This window comes from Mus pahari, chromosome 22, assembly GCF_900095145.1.
Source record: "Mus pahari chromosome 22, PAHARI_EIJ_v1.1, whole genome shotgun sequence".
NCBI lineage: Eukaryota > Metazoa > Chordata > Mammalia > Rodentia > Muridae > Mus > Mus pahari.
The window spans coordinates 19,287,493-19,312,212 of NC_034611.1; the positions used below are offsets into that span (position 1 = coordinate 19,287,493).

The 24,720-nt window shown below is 41.0% G+C and overlaps 1 pseudogene; it reads left to right on the forward strand.

Moving 5' to 3' along the window:
- The first annotated feature begins 3,457 nt into the window (after positions 1-3,457).
- LOC110338582 overlaps positions 3,458-24,720 on the forward strand; it is a 95,520-nt pseudogene continuing 74,257 nt past the window's right edge.

The window sequence follows — 24,720 nt, forward strand, 5'->3', positions numbered from 1 at the left end:
CTAAAAGTAATGATTTGTTCACATGATCCTTAGGTCTCTCCAAGAATGGGAGAAGTGGCAGAGACACAGGTGAGCCTGCATTGCCTCTGAGCAACCTTTCTTGGCTTGCCTTATAGGATATACAAATTTCCTTGAACTTCCTTCTACACCACCGAGGACAGACTGGTTCATTGTGAGGGTTTGTGGCACAGCATGATACAGGTGCTCACCCCCGAAGTTGTCATCTTTGTCTCAGGAGATAGGGCAGTAGATTGGACACGTGTGGATTGAGTACCAACCTGTGGGTCAGTCTTCTGTGGGTGGAAGGGAGCTGTATTAGTTACTTCTCATGTAGTTGTGACAAAATACCTGCCACAAACAACTTAAAAGGAGTGTGTGTGTGTGTGTGTGTGTGTGTGTGTGTGTGTGTGTGCTCTTAGTTTTAGAGAATTCGATTCATATTGCTTGGTTCCATAACATGCTTAGATAAAATTCCATGGTGAGGGCTCGTGGTGGAGGAGAGCTGTTCGTATGACTGACCAGGAAGCAGGGTATATGATCTGTCCTTCAATAGTATATCTTCCCCCAGTGACCTACTTCTTCTAGCCTGTTTCCACATTTTAAAGTTTCTACAACCTCCCTAAACACTGCCACCAGCTAGCAACCCAGCACTCCAAACTGAGGCTCTGGAGAAACTTCAGACTGAAACCATAACAGTAGAGGTCATGGCACTCATGCGCAGTTCCCATGTTCATTATGAGCATCAAGGAGGGCAGCGTAGAAAATACCTCAGGTGTCATCCACATAGTTCAGTGCTATTTAAAGCAATGCCCTTTGTGTGCTTGTTTTCCTTACAGCTTTGCTGATGGTAGGAAAAGGATGTTTCTTCAACTTAATGTGGAATGGAAGTCACATTTGTGCTTGTGCCTGGAGGATATTTTTGGCTGGAGGAGGCAGGCTCACACTCTTCCAGAGTGAATGCTAATGGCATTAAATAGTGACCTTTGTAAGAACCAAATACAAATGGATGCTAGCCAACATCATGGTTTGGAGAATATTGTGTTTCTTATAATTAAAGGTTCTTAGGCAGCAGCTGGATGGAGGAAATGCTTGACTCAAAGATCAGCATCTTACAGCATGCTGATTTTCAGTGAACTATGAGCGAGGGTTTGTTGCCACACACCTCTTCCTGCCACGTATGAGACTTTCTCTTTTCTGTTTCCATTTTAAGCATAGCCATTTCAATACACTTTACTACCACTAGGTTTGTACTACTACTACTACTGCTGCTGCTGCTGTTGCTACTACAACTACTACTACTACTACTACTAATAATAATAATAACAATAATAGACGGCACTGTGATACAAACATTTGAAAACATCTCATTCCTACTTATAAGACACCAAAACAATCTCTTGATAACTCTTGACTTGGTTTATAATCACAAAATTGCTAAAATTTATTGTGGAATCTCAATGACAGTAATGGAAATACTGAGCCTTTTGCTCTTCGAGAACCCTTGCATTGATTCAAGCACACAGAAAACCCGAGAGGACAGGTTGGGATTAGGAAGAAATGCAGTTGGATCCCCCCTTCCCTTCAACTGCTTCCAAACACAAGTAATCAGAGATCTGAGGAGGAAGTGGACAATTCTAGGCACATGAATCAACAAGGGAAAAAACAAATAGCATGTGAAAATATTTAGTAATATAAGAAACAGCAAGTGGTTCATTGCAGATATAAAGGAAAACTTACGTTAGAGAAAAAGAGTTGACTCCAGGAATCCAAAGTAAATCTTTGAAAGCATCTGGTTCATGTCCTCAATGAATTTTATCAAATCCTCTGTTAAACAAAAGAGAAACTAGAAGATAATAAGGTAATAAACAAAAATTAAAAGGGATTTCCTAGGGTATAGAAGAAAACAGGGTCTTAATGAGATTTTAAAAAAATGTATGGCAAACTCATTTAAATACTTCATACATCTTGGATTTGATGTCAAACGTTAAACAGTCACATGAGGTCTATTTCCTACAGTGAAGCATATGGACCTAAGCCCCATGATCAGAGTATGGGTCCCCAGTACCTGTGATACAGCAAAGACTGCATTTCCCACTCTTCTACTGGAAGGAGGGTGGGAGGCTAACACACAAGAATCACCAGAAATATTTGGCCATGTAGCCGGATCTTCCAGCCATGAATGATGAATTCTGTCTCAATTTAGAAGGCAAATACTAACCCAGAATGTTGTCTTTTGATTCCTACACAGGTTCCATGGAACACTACACACACACACACACACACACACACACACACACGCACACACGCACAAACCAAGCAGGTGGTGGCCAGGGAGATTGTAAGAGATTGTAAGAGAGGAGTTTAGTTCTCCAATAGTACATGGTAATTAGCTTGATGATGGTAATCAATTCTATATATATATATATATATATATATATATATATATATCTTAAATACTTTATTTTTATGTGTCTATCACATTGTAAAAATCTAGAGAAAATATTTTTTGTGACCTTAAGCGTTAGGCTCTATAAAAATTGCCTCTTGAGCTGTAATTATAATTATTCTTGTATAACTGATATAAATGGTAAAATTGAATCATACATTTTGACAAATAGTATTAAACCATTAAACGGGCAAATTTCTTGGGACTACAGCTCTTGATGAGATGGTCAGTCAGTCCCTGGGTTTAGTGAAGAATAACATCTTAGAATGAGACTGGATTTCACACCATTCTATTGTTTTCATAAAAGAACATGCAGGGGAACTGTTTTACATAAATGGAAATCAAATTTTTATTATGAGCTATATTATAAATATTACAAAATAGTGTTATGTTTTCTAAACTTTTATGACTCTTATCCTTAAAGTCATTTTGCCACAAAATGTCAAAATGACTTTAACTATATAACAGCTTATAAATGTGTAGTCTTCTTACAATTTCATTGAAAGTAAGAAGTCAGAACCATGTGATACATGATAGTGCATGCTATGAAGTACTTGGGTCCTTTATGTTATTGATATTTACATTGATACCTCAGGTTGTCCTTTTTTGAGGCACTCTGGAGATATTTTTTTTGGAACTGATGCACCTGTTTTGCTTGCCACCGCTGTGCAGCAAAGAGACCCAGATCTGGAGGCATAAGACACCCACTTTAGACCCGGAGGACTTAGGGAGAGCATAGTGCAGACATTTTCTCCAATGTCTGAAAGCAAAAACGCAAAGCTTGGGTGACTCATACCAACTGAGAGTGGACTGATATATGTGATATTTGTCTTGCACTGTTTGTGCTACAATAACTGAATGCCACAGACTCAAGTGATTTATAAAGTACAGAAATTAATGTTGTATAGATTTAGAGGCTGGGAAGTCCAAAGTCAAATGCCAGGGAGTCTCTTTCCTGTGTCTTTACATGGCAAATCGAGGGGCAGAGGACAGAGAGCACAGACAGATACCATGTCTTCACACGGAGGAAAAACAGACGAGAGACGGTCCCCTCTGTGTCGTACCTTTAAAAAGGCCTCCATTACTTGCGTAAGAAGGTCTCCTGAGGTAATCACTCTTAAAGTCTTCACTTCCCACCAGTATTACATTGGCAATTTTGCTCAGAGATACCATCATCAAAACATTAGCACATCCTCACTTATATTTCCAGTATGTGAACAAAAATCTCTTGAAGGCTGGTCCAAGCTGAAAGTGTCTACCCCAGGGTTCACAATGGCCTTTCCATGGGGCTTGGCCTACAATATCATGACCTCAGTGTAATTTGATTTCTTCTGTGGCAGAGGCAAAAATAGACACAGCATTAGCTTTATGTCCCAACCTTGGAAGCTACATAACCTCCCTTTTCCTGTACTGTGGCTACAACTAAAAAGAACACATCTCTTGACAGAAAATATGTCAAGAACCTATGGCCACTGTTTAGAAACCACCAGAGCACCTTGTAAAGATTTGAAAAGGGATATGTACAAAGATGCAAAAAAATCAGTGGTGGGAAGGAAGTGGGAAAGATGAGCCTTGTGATATCTTGATAGCATGCCTTTTCAATTTTTGAGAAATTTACACAGAGAAGCCAGGAATCTGGAAATGAGCTCCTCCAAGGTCATCCAGGCTTGCAACCGCATTGGCAGACTTTCCTGCACCACCAGAATATGTGGACATCAGTTTGAAGATCACTGCCTCAGGATTCTGCTTGGCAAAGCTGCCTTAGATAAGTCTCGTTAAAGTGTCAAAAAGATATAGGCTTTACATCACACGTGAGATGAATAAATGACAAGAAGGCAGCTGCAAACACTCTCAACAACAGCAAAACCCAAACCACCTTCAGTAGAGGAAGAAGGAAGTCTTCCTCTTTTCAAAAATTCAAGTTTCTTTTTTACAAAATCAAAAACTAGATACAGTGCAACATTTAGTACAGGACTTCATGAGATTAAGGAACTCTGTGGCAGCAAATTTTCATGCATGAAAGGACTGTGAAAAGGAGAATGAGCCCAGGAGACAGATTGGTTCTGTGTTCCTTGGAAATGAAAAGAACTGAAGTTCAATGAAGATACACTTCAGTTAAGAGTGAGCATTAATAAAATCTCAAGATAATGTGGGAATTAGAGGCAATGGTTTTGGTGGTGGCTACAAAGTGTGTATACATATTCCTGATTGCCACAAAAGAAGCAGATGAGTAGATAGACAGCAAGCAAAATTCATGGGCATGTTACAAAAGGGAGACAGGCCAAAGAAGAATGTGTTGTGCAAGGTCACCATGACCACAGATTTCTTGTCTTCTACCTGAGCTAGAAAAGGAGAGCTGTCCCATGAGTAGGAGGGTGCACAGCTCAAACCACCAAAGAGAATTTTCAGTAGGTTAAAAAGTTATACATGAAAATATATTAAATATCCAAGAGCCACAATCAAACACCATTTAAATCCATTTCAGCAAATATAAAACATTTGAATTAATTCTAAGAAACAAATTGGCATCAAAATAAGAGAGAAATTATGTATGTAGCTTAAAGAAAAACCTCATCCAGTTACTGACATGCAAAACTATACTCATAGAACCAATTTATATATAACAACTTAAAAGAACTTAGTAAGACCACATGTACAATGTATAGAGGGCTTTAAAGAACAACTTTAAGCAGCAAAAGTTAAAAAAAAATATTGAGGTATGGGATGTAGCTCAGTGGTAGAACTTTTGCCTTACATCTGCAAGCACTCTGGTCTCAATCTCTCGTCCTCCAGAGCAACTCCCAAACACAATGTTACACTCTTGCATTGGTTATGTTTCATGTTTTTGTGGCCACATTACCTGACAGAAAGGAGCTTAAGGAAGAAAAGGTTTATTTCAGCTCATGGTTTCAAAGGGTTCCAGTCCATCACAGTGGTGAAGGAATGGCAGAATTTATGGTCATTGAAATGAGAAGCAGATGGACAAGAAAAGAGAGAGGTTGGAACCAGGCAAAGCAACCTTCTTACACCCACCTCTCATGACCTATTTCTCTTACACCCACCTCTCATGACCTAGTTCTCTTACACCCACCTCTCATGACCTATTTCTCTTAGCTGTCCCCACATCCTAAAAGCTCGATATTGCCTCCCCAAGTATTTCCATCAACTGAGGAACAATCATTCAAAACAAGAGTCTGTGAAACACTGCAGAATCAAACCATAACAACATTTAATCCATATGTAAAATACATGCAACAGATACATGAATATAGCATCCAAGAAGAAAATATGTAGGAGGAGAAATAATTGTGTAAATATGTTGATAATTGCCCAAAGCTATACTACAGAACCTTCCGTATTTGTGTTTTTCTCTCTTCTTTGAGAAAAATCTGGATCAAATCTGGAGAAAAATAATATTTTGAAAAATAGAGATATGTTTGGTGTTATCATTCTTCATAAATTCCAGTATTTACAAACATCTCATAGTAAATCTATTTTCATTGAAAATTGTTTACACATCCCCAACAGAAACAAATATTTAGATTCCCATAAACTCATTTTCATTATTATTTGCTGACCTCAAGAGCTGCAGTGTAGGGTAGTGGACTGTGAGAGGTAGACTGATCCTCTGTTGAGCTAAGGGTAGAAGCCCTGAAGTCCCTCAAAGGATAGTAGGAGCTTTGCCTGCTCCCAGGCACCAGACCCTGTCACTAGCCACAGCCCCCACCCCCACCCCCCAGAAATTTGTGGCCATCATTCATGTAAGGGCAATGCCCAAAGTTCCCCACATGTAGGAAAGGACATGACCTGTGGTCACATAGGCTCAAGACAGATCTCCATGCTAATAAGATACATAGAGGCCTAGAGGACATAGCCAATAAGCTTTCCTTCCTACACATCCCTCCCTGCAGAAGGTATTAAATCTCAGGCCCACCTTGAGAAATAGGGCATGGTTTTACACTTCCACTTTCCTCCATGACAATAAATGCCTTAAAACCAGTATCCACAGTGGGATGCCATGGAGAAAGCCTTTGCCTATAGAGCTGTGCTCTAATCTCTCGTAGAAGGCCTTTCTGTGCTCCCAGCCACAACCACCACCAAGCTCAAGCCTACAACCATTAAGCCAAGGACTAATCCCCATGTCTTCCAGCAGTGCCTGGGTGTCCAAGACCCTGGGAACCCCATGGCCCTGGCCTTTTTGCAGGCTTGAGGAACCCCAAGCCAGCTCCAGCTGTCCCACACCTCATAGTGTGCTTTCCCACCCCTGAAGCAGTGTCCCAGGGTTTCCAGCACCTGTCCAGCAACAGAATAGGGTAAATGCAGTCAAATCCCTGCATTCTACCTCCCTGGGCGGCTGAGACCTGTAGTGGAACAGACGTGGGACCAACAACCCTACACTTCAGCCTCCATTTGAGGCAGTGGGGATCAGAATTGGATCTGTTTCCCCGTGAACAAAGTGCTTGTCACCCCCAAGAGGGACTGTGAAGCGTGGACAGGACAAGAGTGTGTCTCTGGTCTCAGAGAAAGATTTCCTGCAGAATGGGAAGGGGTCTTTTTGTTTTACCAATGATCACAAAAGATTTTAGGTCTAATTTTATTAAGAATGTATCCAGCTATCTAGAAGAGCTCTAATTAATGATCAATCCATTCAATAAGAACTGGGTGTCTACTTTGGTTCTGGAGGCACACAATCCAATGAGGCATGTGAAGATATGTAAGTCTTTAATGCAGTGAGATTTTTATTATTTTAATAGCTGTTAATCAAATTTCCCTGAAGAAGTAAACTATGGTTTATAAATTACTTGAAGTTCCTTTAAGTGGAAGGTAACCTGAATAAAATGAAAACAATTTGAGGTAGTGAAGACCAGAACTGATGTAAAAGCTTTCCTCCAAGAGGAAATTTGAATTCCCTCCTCATGTGGAGGTAGGGACTGAAGTAAGAGAACAGAGGACCAAGTCTGAGGCACCAGGACACTAACAAAACAGCAGTAGACCAGAGGCTTCACAGCACAAAGGACTCTTAAGTCACCCTTTGGTATACAAATGAATTGTGGGATAAGGAAGATATTTTACAAAAAAATCCTTTGTTTTGCTGAACTGTGCAAAGAATTAGTCACTGCTATCTTTGTGTCTTCAGCAAGTCACTACAATAATAAAGGAAATGGCAATCTTGTGAAAACTGAAGACAAAGTCAGGATGGTTCCTTTTAGGAACAAACCTAGAGGCCCAATATTGTGTTCATTGTAGGCATATAACTCTTCCCAGGCAATAAATAGAAACATTGGAAAGGGTTTGTATCCCCATTGTCTGAAAAGCTGGGGACAGAGGCCAGGGTTGCTTATATCTGAAAAAGGCTGTCATCCTCAGCGTTAGTGCCACATGCTTGATGGCATGAAAAACTATTTCTGCCTAGAAATATGACCCTGTGGGAGTGGCAGTGTATTCATAAGGACTTCTGTGGGTAGTCTGAGCGAAGAAGCATGTGTTCCGGTCTGGAGAGGTGAGAAGTCAGGTGTCAAAAAATGGTGGGGTGGTTTGAATAGCTATAGCACCATTGACTCAGGTGTTACAATGCTTGGCCCAAAGAGAGTAGCACTATTAGGAGGTGTGGCCTTGTAGGACTAGGAGTGGCCTTGTTGCAGGACATGTGTCACTGTAGGGGGTGGGCTTTGAAATCTCCTGTGCTCAAGCTAAGCCCAGTGTGGCTCACAGTCTCCTGCTGCCTGTAGGTCAAGATGAAGAACCCTCAGCTCCTTCTCTAGCACTGTGTCTGTCTGCATGGTGCCATGTTACCTGCCATGATGATAATGCATGAAACTCCTACAACTGTAATCCAGCCACAGCTAAATTTTCCTTTGTAAGAGTTGTCTTGGTCATGGTATCTCTTCACAGCAATAGGAACCCTAAGATGGATAAATGATTGAAATAGTATAGTGGTGAAGGGCAGAGATGACTCAGATTCAATCCTTTCTCCAACCTCTACTACTTCCCCACGATAAGGTAACTTGCCTTTTCAGTTACCTTGGTTACCTATTGTGCAAAATGGGGTTAAAATTAACAGCTGTCTTCTCAGATTTTTTTTCCATTGATTAAATGATCTCCCAACACTTGTTAGGCTCTAGTGATGGCTGCTTCTGTCACAAAGGGTAGATGAGCAGCTCAGCAGGACCTGCCATGTGACCCACCAGAGTGTGCTGGCCTTTACCAAGCTGCTGTGCTTGTTTATTATTTAAATAATATTTTTCTTTTTCATTTCTTCTTCTCTCCTATATTACATTATGATTACAGTTTCCTCTCCCCCCCACCTCTTCTCCCAGTCTCTACCATCATGTTCTCCCTACCCAAGATCCACTCCTCCTCCCTTTCCCTTCAGAAAAAAGCAGGCTTCCCAGAGATATCAACTGAACATGACATATCAAGATATAATAAGACTAGACACATACCCTTATATTAAGGCTAGATGGGGCAACCCAGCAGGAAGAAAAGGGCCCCAGAAGTAGGGAAAAGTGTCAGAGATAGCTCCCATTGCCACTGTCAGAATCCCCACAGGAATACCAATCTGCACAATCATGCTATATAAGCAGAGGGCCTAGGTCAGACTCACGCAGGCTCCCTGATTGATGGATCTGTCTCTTCGATCCTTTATGAGCCCTGGCTAGTTAATTCTGTAGGGTTTTGTGTGGTGTTCTTGACTCTTTTGGCTCCTACAATCCTTCCATGTCTCTTCCACAGGATTCCTCAGGCTCTGCCTAATGTTTGGATATTGGTCTTTGCGTGTATCTGTATCAGTTGCTCAAGAAGCTTCTCTGATGACAGTTATACCAGGATCCATTCTCTGAGTATAGCACAGTATCATTAGGAATTATTTCATTGACTTTCTTGGCCAGTCATATTTGGTTCTATCCTAGGTCTTTGGGCTATCCAGTATCTGGTTTGTAGCCCTCCAGGCAGTGTGAGGCCTAAGATCCTTCTCATGCTAGCTATGGGTCACACGTTAGACCAGTCATTGGTTGTCCACTCCCACAGATTCTGTGCCATCTTTCCCCCAGCATATCTTGCAGGCTTAACAAATAATAGGTCAAAGGTATTGTGACTGTGTTGGTGTCCCAGTCTCTCCACCGGAAGTCTTGTGTGGTTCAGGATCTGTATCCCCCATTGTTAGGAATCTTTTTGGAGGTCACCCTTATAGATCTAGTCAGTGTCCATTGTGGTATGTTTCTATCTTGCCCCTGAAATGCCCACCAGTTCCAATCATGTCTCCCAGTATTCTTGCCCTCTATCACCCTACCTGATCACTCCTGTTTCCATCCCTATCTGACTCAAGTCCAGCTGTGAAAGCTATTTTCCCTTTGCAGGGAGATCCAAGCATCCCTGCTTGAACATTCCTTATACTTAGCCTCTCTGGGTCTGTGAGCAGTAACGTGATTATCCTTTACTTTACAGCTAATATTCACTTATAAATGCACACATATATTGTTTACATTTCTCAGTTTGGGTTACCTCACTCAGGATGATTTTTTTTTTGTAATTCCATCTATTTACCAGCAAAATTCATGATTTATTTTTAACAGCTAAGAAATACTCCATTGTGTAAATGTATCATTTATTTTATCCATTCTTCTGTTGAGGGATATCTAGCTTGTTCCCAGTTTCTGGCTATTAGAAATAAAGCCAAAATGAACATAACTGAGCAAGTGCCCTTGTAGTAGGGTGGAGCATCCTTTAGGTATATGCCTAGAAAAGGTATAGCTAGGTCTTGAAGTAGTCTGATTCCCAATTTTCTGAGAAACCATCATATTGATATCCATAGCAGCTATACAGTTTACACTCTCACCAGCAATGGAGGAGTGTTCCTCTAGCTCCACCTTCTTGCCAGCATAAGCTGTCACATGTATTTTTAATCTTCACCATTCTAGATTGCCAAGTTGTGCTTCAGAGAGGGGTCTACGATCATACCCTAGAGCAAGGGAAGGAAGAAAAAAAAAGGAAGACAAAGAGAAGAGCTTGGCGAGTTCTGGATTAATCTCTGCCCTCTGAAAGGTTAGGGACAAGCTTCTCACCTGGGAATGCACTGGAGCCTATGACAGGAACTGTTTGCATACACGGGAGCTGACAATTTCCAGTTCGTTTTTGTGCTAGCCTCAGAATTTATAGTGTTCTAACTTAAGGCTCTCCTCCAGAAATCTAAGCCACAAGAGCAAGTCACTGTGGGATTTCAAATTTGCTAGAATCAAGATTTTAAAAAGTAAAAGGAGATATATAAGATTATCTTTAATAACACACAATAGTGCAATAGATCCAAAAGGTTATTATAAATCTATAATCAATATAAAATTACTAATGAGACATTTTTCATTTTGTCAGGCTAAGCTTATACAATTCAATGTGTGTGATATATCAACATTATTTCTGTAATTTGGATTTTGAATGTCTATCAAAGGTTGAGGGCTTGGTCTCTAATTATTGATGCTACTGTGTGTGTGTGTGTGTGTGTGTGTGTGTGTGTGTGTGTGTGTGGTGAGACCCTTTTGAGACTGGCCTTATGGAAGGAAGTTAGGTCATTATGTGTATGCTCCTAAAGGGAGGAATTCAGGGTCAGACTGTCCTTCTTCTTTCCCTTTGTTTCCTCCTCTAAAAAGGCCTCTTACCATGATGTGTCAGTAATAGGGCTGGACAACCATGTACTGAAATCTATGAGACTGTGTTTCAAAATAAAACTTCCTCCTTACTAAGTTATCTCAAGTATTTTGTCACAGTGATAGACTGCTAGCTAACACACCTATGAGTTCAAAATAGTTAATTTCAAGTACTCAAAAGCACATACAGTTATTGGGCTAAGAAGGAAAAAATAATTTTTCTATCCCACTTAGGATCATGGTTCTTTTTCTCAAAGACTTTCTACTTGGTTGGTAAAGTAGAGTTATCTGTAGTCAGGGCATCTGATGATAGAGGCGTGGCTATATGTCTTCTGGAAAGATCTTCTATCTGGTTATGATGAATGCCTGTTTCTGCCTGGGGACTCATTTCCGTTGTAGGTGAAATGGACTCACTTTCTGAGCATCCACTGTAGTAGATTAATATGGGTCTGCATAAACTAATAGAGCTTTTTCTCCCCCTCGTTCTCATGCTGCAAGCTGTCTTTTATACAGGGGAAGGTAAATGCCTCAAGGTGACACCATCATGGGAAAGGGAAAGGTCCAAACCCAGAGAGGATCCTGTGTGGAGACGCGAGAAGAGAAGGAGGCAGAAGGTTACCTGGGATTGCTGGGAAACTACCAGAGATCCACAGAATTGACTTCCCTCTGATCTCCCAGAAAGAGCCAGAAGTGTGCCAACAGCTTGATCTTACACTTCTGCTCTCTAGATCTGTGTGATAAGAAATGTCTAATATTTTAAGCCACCTAGCTGGAGATTGTTACGGAACTCCCAGGAGCTAACCTGCCCCTTTTCCTTTACAACCTTAGGGTGTAGAACTGTTTTCATTACCTCTGTCAAACAGTTTTAAAGTTCTCATTGTATTCCTGGCACTGATGAAGATCCGTACTGGCAAGAAAAATCTAAGTATCTAATTCAGTCAGTCAGTCAGCCATGTTATTGAAGATCTATGATGCGCTCACTGTTCTGGCGAGTGTTAAGGCTGCAGGAGATAAGCAGGCAGAGAGATTGTCCCTAAGCAGCTGTCTCAGAGATAGCAGATAGACTGTCATCTGTGGCTTATATTTTCTGAACAACTTCCCTTCTCTCAGCCTTTCCACACACTCTATACACCTATTATGTCATCTTCCCTATAGCAATCATTCTCTTTTGCTTTAAAACTTGGAGAACTCTTGTTTTCTTCTGATTTGCAAACTTTTTCTAAAACATATTTTCTATGTATTCATGTTTTGTCTGCACGTATGAATGTGTATCATGCATGCACCTCTGAGGCCAGAAGAGAGTGTCCAAGCCCCTGGAACTTGAGTTAAAGACTTAACTTTTTAATGAGAGCAGCAAGTGCTCTTAACGACTGAGCCATCTTTCCAGCTTCCATATTTGCTAAGGTTTTGGTGTCTCTAAGAAGGATCCTTGCACTTAGGGACTGTGGGAATGCCTGGCCACTGGGTATAATAAACATTGTAAGACTAGATGTCTGCATGAAAGCCATGGATGGAAGGAAGAGGGTGTCTTCTCCAGATTTTTTTCCTCTACAATCATTTCCCAATGTCACAGCATCAGAAATCTTGCTTGAGTCGAGGTGGCTTTCTCTCATCCTTTCCACCCCAGAATTCTCCTTTTCCGCCCATCATTTTCAGCCTGCCTGCTTCTGACTCCTACTGGATTTGAGCAGCACAGTTTCACCTTGTTAGAAAGGGGGCGGGATCAGTTGTCTCATCAGTCATTCATTGGCTGTCAACAGCCTGCTGCTAGCCTGCCCGGGATGGATCAGGAAGTTGTGAACAGTAGTCCTTCTGGGGGCAGAGGCCTGGGTGGAGGCAGCAGAAGGTCCCATGCACAGCAGGTGCTTAGCAACCAAGAGGAGAGGAAATGACCAAGATACTTTCCCCCTAAGAGGTGGTATTACAAGAAGAATGAAAAGGCCGGAAACTATCCCGCCAGCCAACCTCCTCCTGTCAACTCTAGGCTGGACAAAACAAATGCACTTTATCTGCTAGTGAGATTGGCTTCTGAGAGTCTATGCATCATTAGAGGCTGAACTACTCCCTCTTAGGAAGTGTCTCAACCTCTTTCAGTGCCTGTCCCTTGGTGCATTCCTACAGGCAGCCAAAGGAGTTCGAAAGAGCGGAGTGATAAGGAGACGGTCTTCATACTGGCCTGGCCCCAAAGCCCAGCCTGGCTTTAGGTGGGGCCGGTGGCTACAGCCTCCCTAGTGTACTTGCCAGGCCCCCGCTGACAAGCCTGCTGGTAGAAATGGCTGACCTCCAACTGCCTCCATTAGCTCCACTTAGATGGTGCAGAAGAAGCTGGAATTCCAGTCTGCTTAGTGTTCTCACTGCCTTTCATCTGTCGTGGGAGGATCAGGGAAGCAAGTGGACCAATTGCTCAGCCTCGGGATGCAGAAGCAATGATGATTAGAGGTCTATGCAGCCTTGCCCAGGTTCCAATGTGCCACTGTCAGCTCCAGCAAGTAGGTTAGGCTGTAAGATTAATACTGAGCTGAAAGGTTGGTATTGGGAAAGAAAGGAATGTAGGATGTTTTATTTTTCCTTCTGAAACTAACAAACATTCTCAGTCTTTCACTGACAAGGTAGACCAGCATGAAGGTTAATGGGAAGAAAGCATAAAACCAGATCAAAATAGCAGTGCATGATGAAAAGAAAGGGTAAAAAGAGGAGCAGAGACTATCTGGTCAGAAAGCAGGGAGCAGAAGGGCCGGAAACAAATGCTGGGCTGCTTTCTTTCTTTTGCTCAAATTCTTCTCTCTCCGACCCCATGTTTCACATTGCCTGTGTAAATGCACAGACCGACAGATTGTTAGTAATGCAAACTCACGGTGTGCCAGAGGAGGCCTACCTTGCACCTGCCTCGTGAGTATGGAAACTTATCTTCTAGAATGCCAAGTCTTGTGAAACAGAGGGATGACATTCAATCTGGGTCTAGCCGCAGCCCTGTTGGATAATGTGTGAGGGGGTAAAAAGAGAGTCTCTAAAAGCTCTAGACTCAACACTGCCCTCAACCAACATCGTGACTGGGCATACCTCACTTAACCTTTGATCCTTGAGTGTGTCCAACTGCAAGATAAACACACTAAATTATTTCTAAGCTCTGGTCTACACGGAGACACATGGCTGGTTTCTAAAGTGTTGGCCAAGCAAGAGTGAAGAGTTTGAATCGCTAGCTCCCACAAACCAACAAGGCTGGTCTGGTGGCTCATATGTGTAAGCACGGAACTGGGAGAGAAAGGACAGTCAGGTCTCTGGTGCTTCTTGGCTGGCCACCATAGACGACGAACCTTCATGTTCTAGGCTTACCCAGATCAGAGAGCTCATCAGTTTGGTTTGCCCAACTGGCTAGCAAAACCGAGGTATCCTCCTGCCTCTGCATCCCCGGTGCTGGGATTACAAATGTGCAAAACTCCAAGATGTAGGTACTGGGGATCAAACTCAGTTTCCCATGCTTGTGTGGCAGGCACCTTACTGTTAAGCTATCTCCTCAGTTGCACTTACTTCCTTCTGGTCTCTGTACATGACACTCCCTCTGCATGCAATCCCATTGTCCCCACACCACCCCTATCTCTCACTTTTTTTTTCACATCTCTCTCTCTTCTGGAAAGGTTTCTCTGACATGCCCTCAACTTCAGCTGATCAGTGACTTTTTTAAACTTCTAAAGCCTTCATGTTGACTCTCGAAGCACTTTAAGGGGATACTGTAGTCTCCCCGCTGTGTTTCTGCCTTGCTAGAACCTGACCCCATCGAATGCATGAGTGGTCACTTGTGATCCTAGGCTTCATTCAGTGTTGTAGCATAGTGAACGCCCCAGTGCATCATGGCCAATGCCTTTATCGACATTGTGGCTTTTCTCCTTTAAAACGAGTGATAGAAATAAGGCATAGAGAAAAGAATGATGCGACGGAAATACTTTGTTTAGCAAGAGAAGCAAGGCACCATGGGAGTGGCAGAGAATGAGCCATAGAAGAGGCATTTGTCCTGAAAGACCTCTAGATGAGCTTTAGGAACTTCTTATGTTTGCGGAGTAAAGATGGAGTACAGCTGGCTCTGAAGGCTGTTGAGACAGAGGGCTGCCTTTTGATGCGCTGTTTCCAGACCTCAGGGAACAGATAACTTTCCTCTCTGTTCATGGAGGATGAAATGTTGAAGGGTGTGGTGACATCAGCAAGGTTTGCTTTAGGAACACCTCTCTCCTCCACAGTCACCCTCTTGCTGCTTCTCAGCCATCTATAGTCTCAACTACAAAAGCAACAAAGCAGAGAGCCAACCTCCTCTACTTTATCTAAGAAACAGTGAGAAGCCAGGCTCAGGCAGATATTGGGGGCCATTTCAAAAACTTTCAAGAGAGTCAAAAGGGCACAAGAATGTCATTAACTTACAGAACAAATGGGAGATATATACCCATATTAAATGAAAAAAAAATGAAGAAGCAGAAAGAAGGAAAATATAAGTCAGCTCAAAGTCCTCTTACCATTTCCCAAAGACAAATGGCAGAAAGGGTAGTTTATAGACCAGTATTCTTATTTTATATGCACTTTTGCCTTCTTCAGAGTCTCTGTTTTCTAATAATGATAAACAGATACACGTCTTCTAAAGGCAGTAAGTACACAATGGAGACTGGGGAAGAATAAGGAAAGTTGTAGCTATAATGAAATAAACATTGAGTGAGTTTGTACCTTAATATATAGCTGGACAGTGGTTTGAAGAGTGACTTGGGGAGAAATAATGATTTCTTCTTCTACAATCAAGCCAAACATTTCTAGAGCTAACTTGCAAAAGCTGTGGACTTGTAAATGGAGAAGAGAGATTTGTGGTCTCCTAAAGAAGGGAGGACTCAACTGCTGTTCCATTTCTTTTATCACATTAAGCCTACTTGGCCCCCACACTCCAAATTGCTGTCAACTTTCAGTCTCTGAAAGTGAGAAATGGTCAGGGAAGTGTGGGCCCATGTGCAGTGAACTCTTTCCTGGGGACTCCCGGATGCAGAGCAGTTCAAACCTCAGTGAGAATCATGCTTGTCTACTCTCTTTTATCAAGAACTGGTATTCAGCTGAAAGACGTGTGAGCTCAACAGATGTCTCTTGGGTAACAATTGGTCATCTTTGGACATCTAACTTCATGTTTACATCTCTAATTCTGTTTCACACACATGCACACACACAAACACACACATGCACACACAAGGAGGTGGATGAAGGAGAAAAGGAGGGAGAGAGAATAAATAAATAAGTTTAATTTTTTAGAAATATAAATTACCTCTGAGTAAAGAATGGGTAAAGCGTTCAAAGGCTGTTAGCTGTTGATGCAGAGACGTAAAGACATCAAAGAATCTAGAAAGAGATCTATGAAAGTCACAAAGAGAAAGGGATCCTCTCTTGGCAGAGGAATCAGAGTCCACTGTCCAGGAGTAAGCCAAAGAAGCTAGGAACTAAGGAGGAACATGAGAGCTGTAGTTGTCTGCCATTGCCTTGACCAGTCTTACGTGGTTTCTCCTTCAAGTTCTTACCTTGGGCTCCTGCCCTGACTTACCTAAAGGATGGAGTGCAACCTTTAAGCCAAAGTTCTTCCTTTCCAAAGCTCCCTCTGGTCATGGTGTTTATCACAGCAATACAAAGCAAACTCGAACACTAAGCCACTCTTTCCAGTGGAAATACAGTCTGAGCCTCTGCTTACATTGTGTCAGTTATCAAGATGTAACCATGTTGTATATGTACTTCTGTCTAACGACACCTTATTTAATGGCAGTGTTGCTTTAGTAACATTGGACTCACAGCCAAGAGTACTATACTCATGCCATGCCTGATCAACGTTTATGTAACACACTGGCTTTGGAAAGGATAACATAGTCTTCTTGCATTAAATGGGACTTCAGAACTGCATATGAGTACATTTAAACAGTGAACTCACAAACAAAGTCACAAAAATTCAAAAAAGGTTACACAATGATGATGAAGGGAACATCATTTACAGAGTAACAATCTGAGAGTTGAAACTAGAAAGCAGACGGTTGTCATGTTTGACTTTTTGAGGCTTTAATTATCAGGTGATTCAAAATTTATACTATTCTCTGGGTGTCTACAGATCAGAGTGAAAACTTGATTGACAAATGAATATTAGTAAGCATGTAAATTCATAAATATGGAGTCCTTAAGTAATCTGGAGTGGCTGTATTGCCTGTATATGTTTCCATAGATACAGAGATACACATTTATGAGTATCTCCTCAATATTAGCTCTCTGTATCATGTGGAATTCACATCTGTGTATTCAACAACGTTTGGATTAAAAGGATTTGGAAAAATATGGCATCTGCACTGAACACTACACAGACTCTTTCTTGTCACTTTTGTTAGACAGTCTGCAAATGATTGTCACAGGATAAAGGTAGTCACATAGTATTTATATTTCATTAGCTAGTATAAGTAATCCAGAGATGACTTAAAATACGTAGAAGGATGGTCATAGGCTATATACAAAGATGATGTTATTTTACATAAGGGATTTGAGCATCTGCAGGTTTAACACTGCACAGGAAGTGGGTGAGTGTGGTAACCAATCTCCTGTAAATAATGATAGAAGATGTGTACATATGTATATTTTGTTATGGTATGGTACCTGTGGGAATGGGTGAAGCTCAAAATGACATAAGTCTCATCATTTATAATGTAGTAAAACTGTCAATGTCACTTTCAGTGGAAATACAATCTGACAAACTGCCGAGAGTCGCTTCCATTCTCTTTGTAGAGTTTGGATATTTTCTGAATTCTAGAAACTTATTTTTGTGTTTAAACTTGAACTTCTGTGGCTAGGGATAGCTCTTGTCAGCATTATTCAGAGTCTTCTAACCACCAGTCTCCCCCATGCACTCCCTTTCTGTAGCTAACTCATAAACATTTGAGTTCAGGGGTCCAATTGACCTTAAACTTCAGCTTCTTTTTCTAATGACTCATACCATCTCTTTCGAAAATAGCCAATCAAGTGCTCCTCAGTGAAATATGCATGACTGAAAAAGGTCAGTGGGATTTCCACTGCCAAGGGACTTTTTCGCTTTATTTGGACAAAATAAATCAAATTCACGCACCTTGTTTTAAGGTAATTTTAGGAGTAGGTAAAGAATCTATTCCTGCATGTGTGTATATTTTTCAGAGAGTAAGTATGCAAAGCGAGAATGCTTTGCTTTGAAAGTTGTGTCTCCTCAAAATACACATGCCAATATCTTCATTGCCAAGGTGATGCTATTTAGAGGTGGGAGCATTTGTGGGTTGATTACATTATGAAGGCAGAACCCACCTAGTGAGTTCAGAGAGTCCTTTGGTAGTCGGAGGAGGGCACATTTGCTCATTACATCATGTGAGCACACAATGGAGTGGTGATGCCTGTCAGCTGCGAAGCAAGTCCTCACCACACACCAACTTCGATAGCAGGCATTCAGTCTCCAGGCCTATGAGAAAGTATTTTGTTACAAAAGCCTGAATGAACTCAGCGACAGGAGGAGCCTCAGAGGGAGCTAGCGATTCCTGGCATCCTTGCAGCCACATTAAATAATGTACAACTGACTAATTGACTTAAAAGTTCCCACCCTGCTGGGATTTGATTTGAACACTATTAATAAAAGCCAACAACATATATAATTTTGTTTAAAAAAAATAGAAGGAACAGCTGTTCTTTTTCTCCTCAGAACTTTGTGTCTGGAACTTTTAGGAAGAAGGAGCTTTTAAGGATCTCAAACAAACACAAACACCCTCTCTTATTAGGAATTACCGGAGCATTTCCTTGTTTGTATCTTTTAGTAAAGTTAACTCAAAGTTAATTCTGACAGTCCAGAATGGCCCTTCTCATACTTGGCACCTATAATTACTATAATCTCTATTTTTAGTGAATTTCTTTTTTTTTTTTTTTTCACTTTGGGTCCTTTCTAGTCCTTGTAGACACATACTAGCTCTGGAACTCAGAATCTCTGGTTAGTGTACTTCTGAGAAGTGAGATAAGGCCAGGCTCCAGTTAAGCCGCACATAGTCAAGAAACACACAGCTGTTTTTTGGCCAAAAGCCCTTTCATTTTCCATGTGCTCAAATGGAATCATTTAAAATATAAAAATGTATGAGCATCTTTCCTCTGAATGAAATGGTATGCTTTTGCTTGGCTTAATTTCCTCTAGACATAAAAATTAAGACTCTCACCAGTACCAGTGATCAGTAATGCTGTGCACATTGCCAGACGCACAGATTAGATAAGCATTTTGGTTTCCAGTAGTGTTTTCATGGAATTATCTCTATTCAGGTCAAATTCTATTTTGAGAACTCCAGCTGATTCAACAGCCTATAATTTGTACTTTTGGTCTCAAAGTAAATAGTTCATTTAACTGAAACGGAGAGAACTGCACTTGTATTTGAGCCCTGACCCATGTAATTTTAATATCCATTAGCCCTCACTATGGGATGTAATTGGATGGATCAGATGCTTGCTAGGTTCATACAAACAGTGCGGGGAGCATTCTAACCACCTCCTTTCCAAAGCAAACACTGGGAGTCTACAGTCTAAGCAGGAACCAACTCTTAGTCCGTATCCTTCTCACTGCTTCCTTCTGCTCTGCTCTGCATTGTGAGTCCAGTCCCTCTCCACGCAGAGCGATGGAGTGAGGCATCCTTAGAAGGGTGCAAAGCTGCTTTAGTGTGATAGATGTTAACTTATTGTCAAGATGTATCAAACCACATAGAATCCCAGGCTGCCATGGCCCAGGACTGTATAGCGCAACATAAACGCAGAGTCTACCAGAGTCTTCCCTTTCTCCTGACACAGAGAATAGTTCAAATAGAAATTGGGTCATTGTCAACATACAAGGGTCAGAATGATGTGCCTTCAGGATTCTAGGCAGATGAATGGAAAACAAACGAATGAAGAGCTTGCACAAGGGACATGGAGCCCTGGAAGATCAAAAATATAAACAAACAAACAAACAACAAAAACAAAACAAAACAAAACAGGCAGGCAGTCATGGGATACCACAGGGTTTTAGACACATGGAACCTTGATAAGATTCCTCCTTTGTATATGATCAAGTCCAGAACATGCCAAATCAGTGTGCCATAAATACAGTGTGCAGTAATTCTGGAGCCAATATTTAACCAATCCTTAAGAATGACCTTTATGACATTTAAGAGACCCTACATATAATCCTGGTCTTGTTCCATCTTCTGAATATTTATTTAGCACTCAGTTTCTTTCCACTTGAGTTATGAAAGTGAAGCTTCGAGAGCTCCAGCATTTGTATGAGTTAGGGTAGCTTTAGCGTGATAAAATTAAACTTTGAAAGCATGTCAGACATCAACATTCATACTTTTAACTCCCAGACTCTGCCACATCTCTCTACTTAGAACTACTACTTGTGTTTATAATTACCCAGGATCATTCATATTCCAAGAAACAGTGATTCCTAGGCTATGTTAACTGTGGGAGAAGCTACTACGATCAGAATACAGTAAAAGTTGTTGATAAACTCTTAAAGAGTCTTCAGATATCTGTGAATTTGAGGTCAGCCTATTCTGTACAGTGAGTTCCAAAACAGAGTTAACCAGTAAGGAAGTGCCACCTTACCCACAAAACTACAAAACTCAATAAGGAAGTCAGTGTGGGAAAAACACAAACATTTTAAGTGTAGTCTCAATGCCATGTTCCATGCTTGCTGGCAATAACTCTAACTCTCATAGCTAACAGCATCTTTATCAGCCAGAAATTCCTCCAGAAGACATTCTTCCTGTTCAGGGTGGCCAGTGTGGGAGCTGAGACACTCAGCATCTTTTCAATTTTTTTTAGTTCTTTTCCAGTCATCTCTTTAGTCCCTTACTCTGATTTCTTGTTTCTCCTCGTCTCCATTGCCCCTGACAGTGGGTTGTCTAAGACTTCTGCTCTACTGTCGACTATAAACTTCCCTTTCTTGTCTATGTTTATTTTGTTTTTCTGTGCTAGGTTTTCATGCTTCCTCCCAGGCAAGATTTAGCTTGTGTCATAAAAAATCCTGTATAGGAGACTTACATTAGACATTAGGCAGAGTGAGTTAGGCCACCTGGTAGGCTGCGGTTGGTCTGCAGAACAGACTTTGGGTCATGGATGATTATTGGACCAGGGGGATGTGAAAGTCTCATTGATGACCTGTGCCTAGACAGCTTCTCAGAAGAGATCTATGAGGACAAGTGAACACCTTTTCTATTCTCTTATGAAACCAATTGTCTCTTTCTTAATTATTTTAATTGATGCCTAATATCTGTGCATCTTTATGGGATGCCTCATTGTAATTGAGGCACGCACACAATACATAATAATCGAATGAAGGGAATCTGTACTTTCCAGCTCTTTGATCATTTTTATGTGTTCAGATTTTTCCTTTATATATTTGTTTTGAAATATATCAGGAGAACTCAGATTTTTTCCCCACACCCCCCTGGCTCATAATGTTATAAAAATGTTCTTAATTGTACAAACTTGATAGGTAGAAAAATGATACCTCATTGCAGTATTAATTTGCATTTCCTTTATATTAGGCAAAATAAAATCTGAAAACCATTCTTTGATGTGGCAGGAACACAGTCTGTCTATCCTTACTGCAGTAATAATAATGCTGATATACCCTTCTTTTTTGACACACGCGTGCTTTTAACACTTCAGTTTTGTGGGAAGTGACTTTATGACATGGAAAGCTTGGAAACTGACCACTATCTGCAGGGGTGGAAAGAAGCCCACTTTCTCCATTATTTTGGTCTTTTGGATTCCAGTATTTTTACATCTTGTCATATGGAACTAATAGCACTACAGATTTCAAAAAGGCACGTCCTAACGCAAGCTGAGATTTCGAGTCCTTGAACTTTCTAATAGCACATTATGGAGCTATTAAATCAAGATGTATGTTTGATTCTTCCCTTGGTGATTTATAGTTCCTAACATGGTGATATGAATGTAATTGATATATAACATACAGAGGTTCAAATTATGCCCGTGCAAGCTCTGATGCATGGCATTCCTGATGTTGCCTGGGACCCCGTGAAGTCACTGATGGCCAGAGTTGATCTAATTACTACTACTATGACTACTGACAAGGACTCCCATTTATGTAATGCTTGCCATGTGCAGCATGTGATGAAATCGGCTCACAGGGATTATTGTCCACAACACTGGGTAGTTTGCAGTGGATCCTGGATACAGGAAATGGAGATCCACAGGCACAGGATCTCTGAATGCCACCTTGATCACAGAAGAGATTGCAAAGCAACAGTCACTTAGAGCTAGCAAAGTGGAATTAGGGAACTCAACCAAAGGCTCTTATCAGTCTCAATTTACAATAGTTTCTATGGAACAACCAACAGCCACAGAATTCTTAAGGATATTCAGAGAGTGTGGTATCTTCAGCATGTTACATACAGCTGAGGGACTTCCCTGCTGCTCTTCTAGTCATCTTAGGTGAAGGTTTTACTTAGAAGTGACATCAGAAAGAGGGAGGAAGGGACGGAGGCAGAGAGAGAGAGAGAGAGAGAGAGAGAGAGAGAGAGAGAGAGAGAGAGAGAGAGAGAGAGAGAGAGCACGCTTTTATTATTTTACATTTTACATTTATTTTCCATGTGTGTGTATGCATACACATGTATCATGGCATGTCAGAGGACAACTTGCAGTAGTCAGTTTTCTTGTTCCACCATGTTGTTTTGGGGTAAGCTCAGGTCATTAAGCTTAGCAGTAAGGGCTTTTATACTCTGAGCCATCTCATTGGCCATTTTTTCTCTTTTTAAAAGTATTATGCTAATTATTGTATAAACTTACAGGCACACTGTGATCATTTGATTTTTGCATACAATGTATGAAGCTCCAGTATAGATATACAGTATTTCTACTTCTTTAAACATCTTTTCATGTATTTCTCTTAATTTTAGTTTTACTTTAGTTTAATGGCTTCCATTATGATATATAATGGCATGCATACAGGATGTATATATGATATGTTCTCCTAGTCCCATTACCCTCTTTTGTCCCCTTTCTGCCCAACACTGGTACTCTTCTCCATCCAAATAGTATCCCCCTTGGCTTTCATGTACTCCTCCATCATTCACACTATGCCTGTACTGACTTTCATGAACTTTCTGTCATTTACATTATGTGTGTACATGTATAGTTATGGTTACATATAGTTAAATCTAGATTTTGCATATGAACAAAATGTGATATTTGCCCCCCCCAATTATGTACCCTTTCTTCTGTTAGTTCTTCCTCTCAGAATTTTTAATATTATATAATAATTATATATACTTACAGGACACAGTCAAACACATGTTTTCTGATTCTAATACTCTTTATGATGTAGCTATATAGTTATATGTAAAAGTGTTTCCCATGCACCTGCACATATTCAATACCGTGTTATTTTTGGAGGGGTTTCTGTTTTGTTTCAGTAGAGTACAATTTACTGCCAAGAATCATATCTTCCTTGGTATTTTAAAAATTCCCTTTTCAGTTCATGGCAAAGATTCACCTGTCTGAGCAACGCCTGCTATGTGCCTGACATAGTGATGGCATAGTCACAGAGGCCCCTGTTTTGCTGAGGGAGACCGCAGGTTCTGATTTGACCCTTAGCTAAGCACAGTTTCTTAGCCTCACTGTGGGACTTCAAATAAATATTATTGTTTTTCATAATAACATTTATTAAGCACCTATGTGGTTTCCAATACTGGCGGAGAGCTCTCAAAGGGGGAAGCACATTGCACCAAAGTGTTCAGGAAGCTGTGCAGGTTCACACAGCTATTCCCAGGTCAGCAATGAGCCTGGATATTGTGCTGACTGTAAAGTGCTCTCAACCTCCCTGAAGAAAGCAGCTGTCAGATCCTCTGGGGCTGGGTTTTGTTTGCATGGATTGGGTGATTCGTGTGTCCAACTGCACATTTGCCTCTTGTTCAGATTTTGTCTGTGAAGAAACTTCTTAGAATCCAAATCACTGTTCTAATCAGTTAGGTCACTTAAATAGGAAAATCTAAGCCCACTAGTTACCCGTACACATTGGATTGCTCTTCCTACACCAAGGTTTCAACTAATTATTCACTAAGCACCCCGTTTATTCAAGATTTATAATGGGAGGGGGTTGCAGGTAGTAAAGATCTGTGGTCTTCACACAGTAGTCAACAAGGACACCAATACAGATAATTACAAACCAGAGAAAGAAATCAGAAGTACACAAGAAAGGTAAGAAACTATAGGGAAACACTGACCACAGGGGGTGACTAGAAATGTCACCATTTTCAGCATGATTTAAATACCCAGGAACCAAAGTAAAGATTTCACATCAGCTACTTTACACATTTATGAAAGAACCTAGAACCCTATGTAGCCTTCCTCCTCTACCTCAGTCTGAATCAATAGAAAACAGATAAAATAGTGAAAAATGATTCTTACTATTGATAAAGACCTTGTTACTGGACCCAATTTCCCACATAGATCTTAGAAAAGTTCACTTTTGAGGAAGTTGGAATGTACAAAGCAGAGCATCTTAGACAGTGCATTAGCCAAACCTCTACCCTTCAACACACACACACACACACACACACACACACACACACACACACACACACACACACA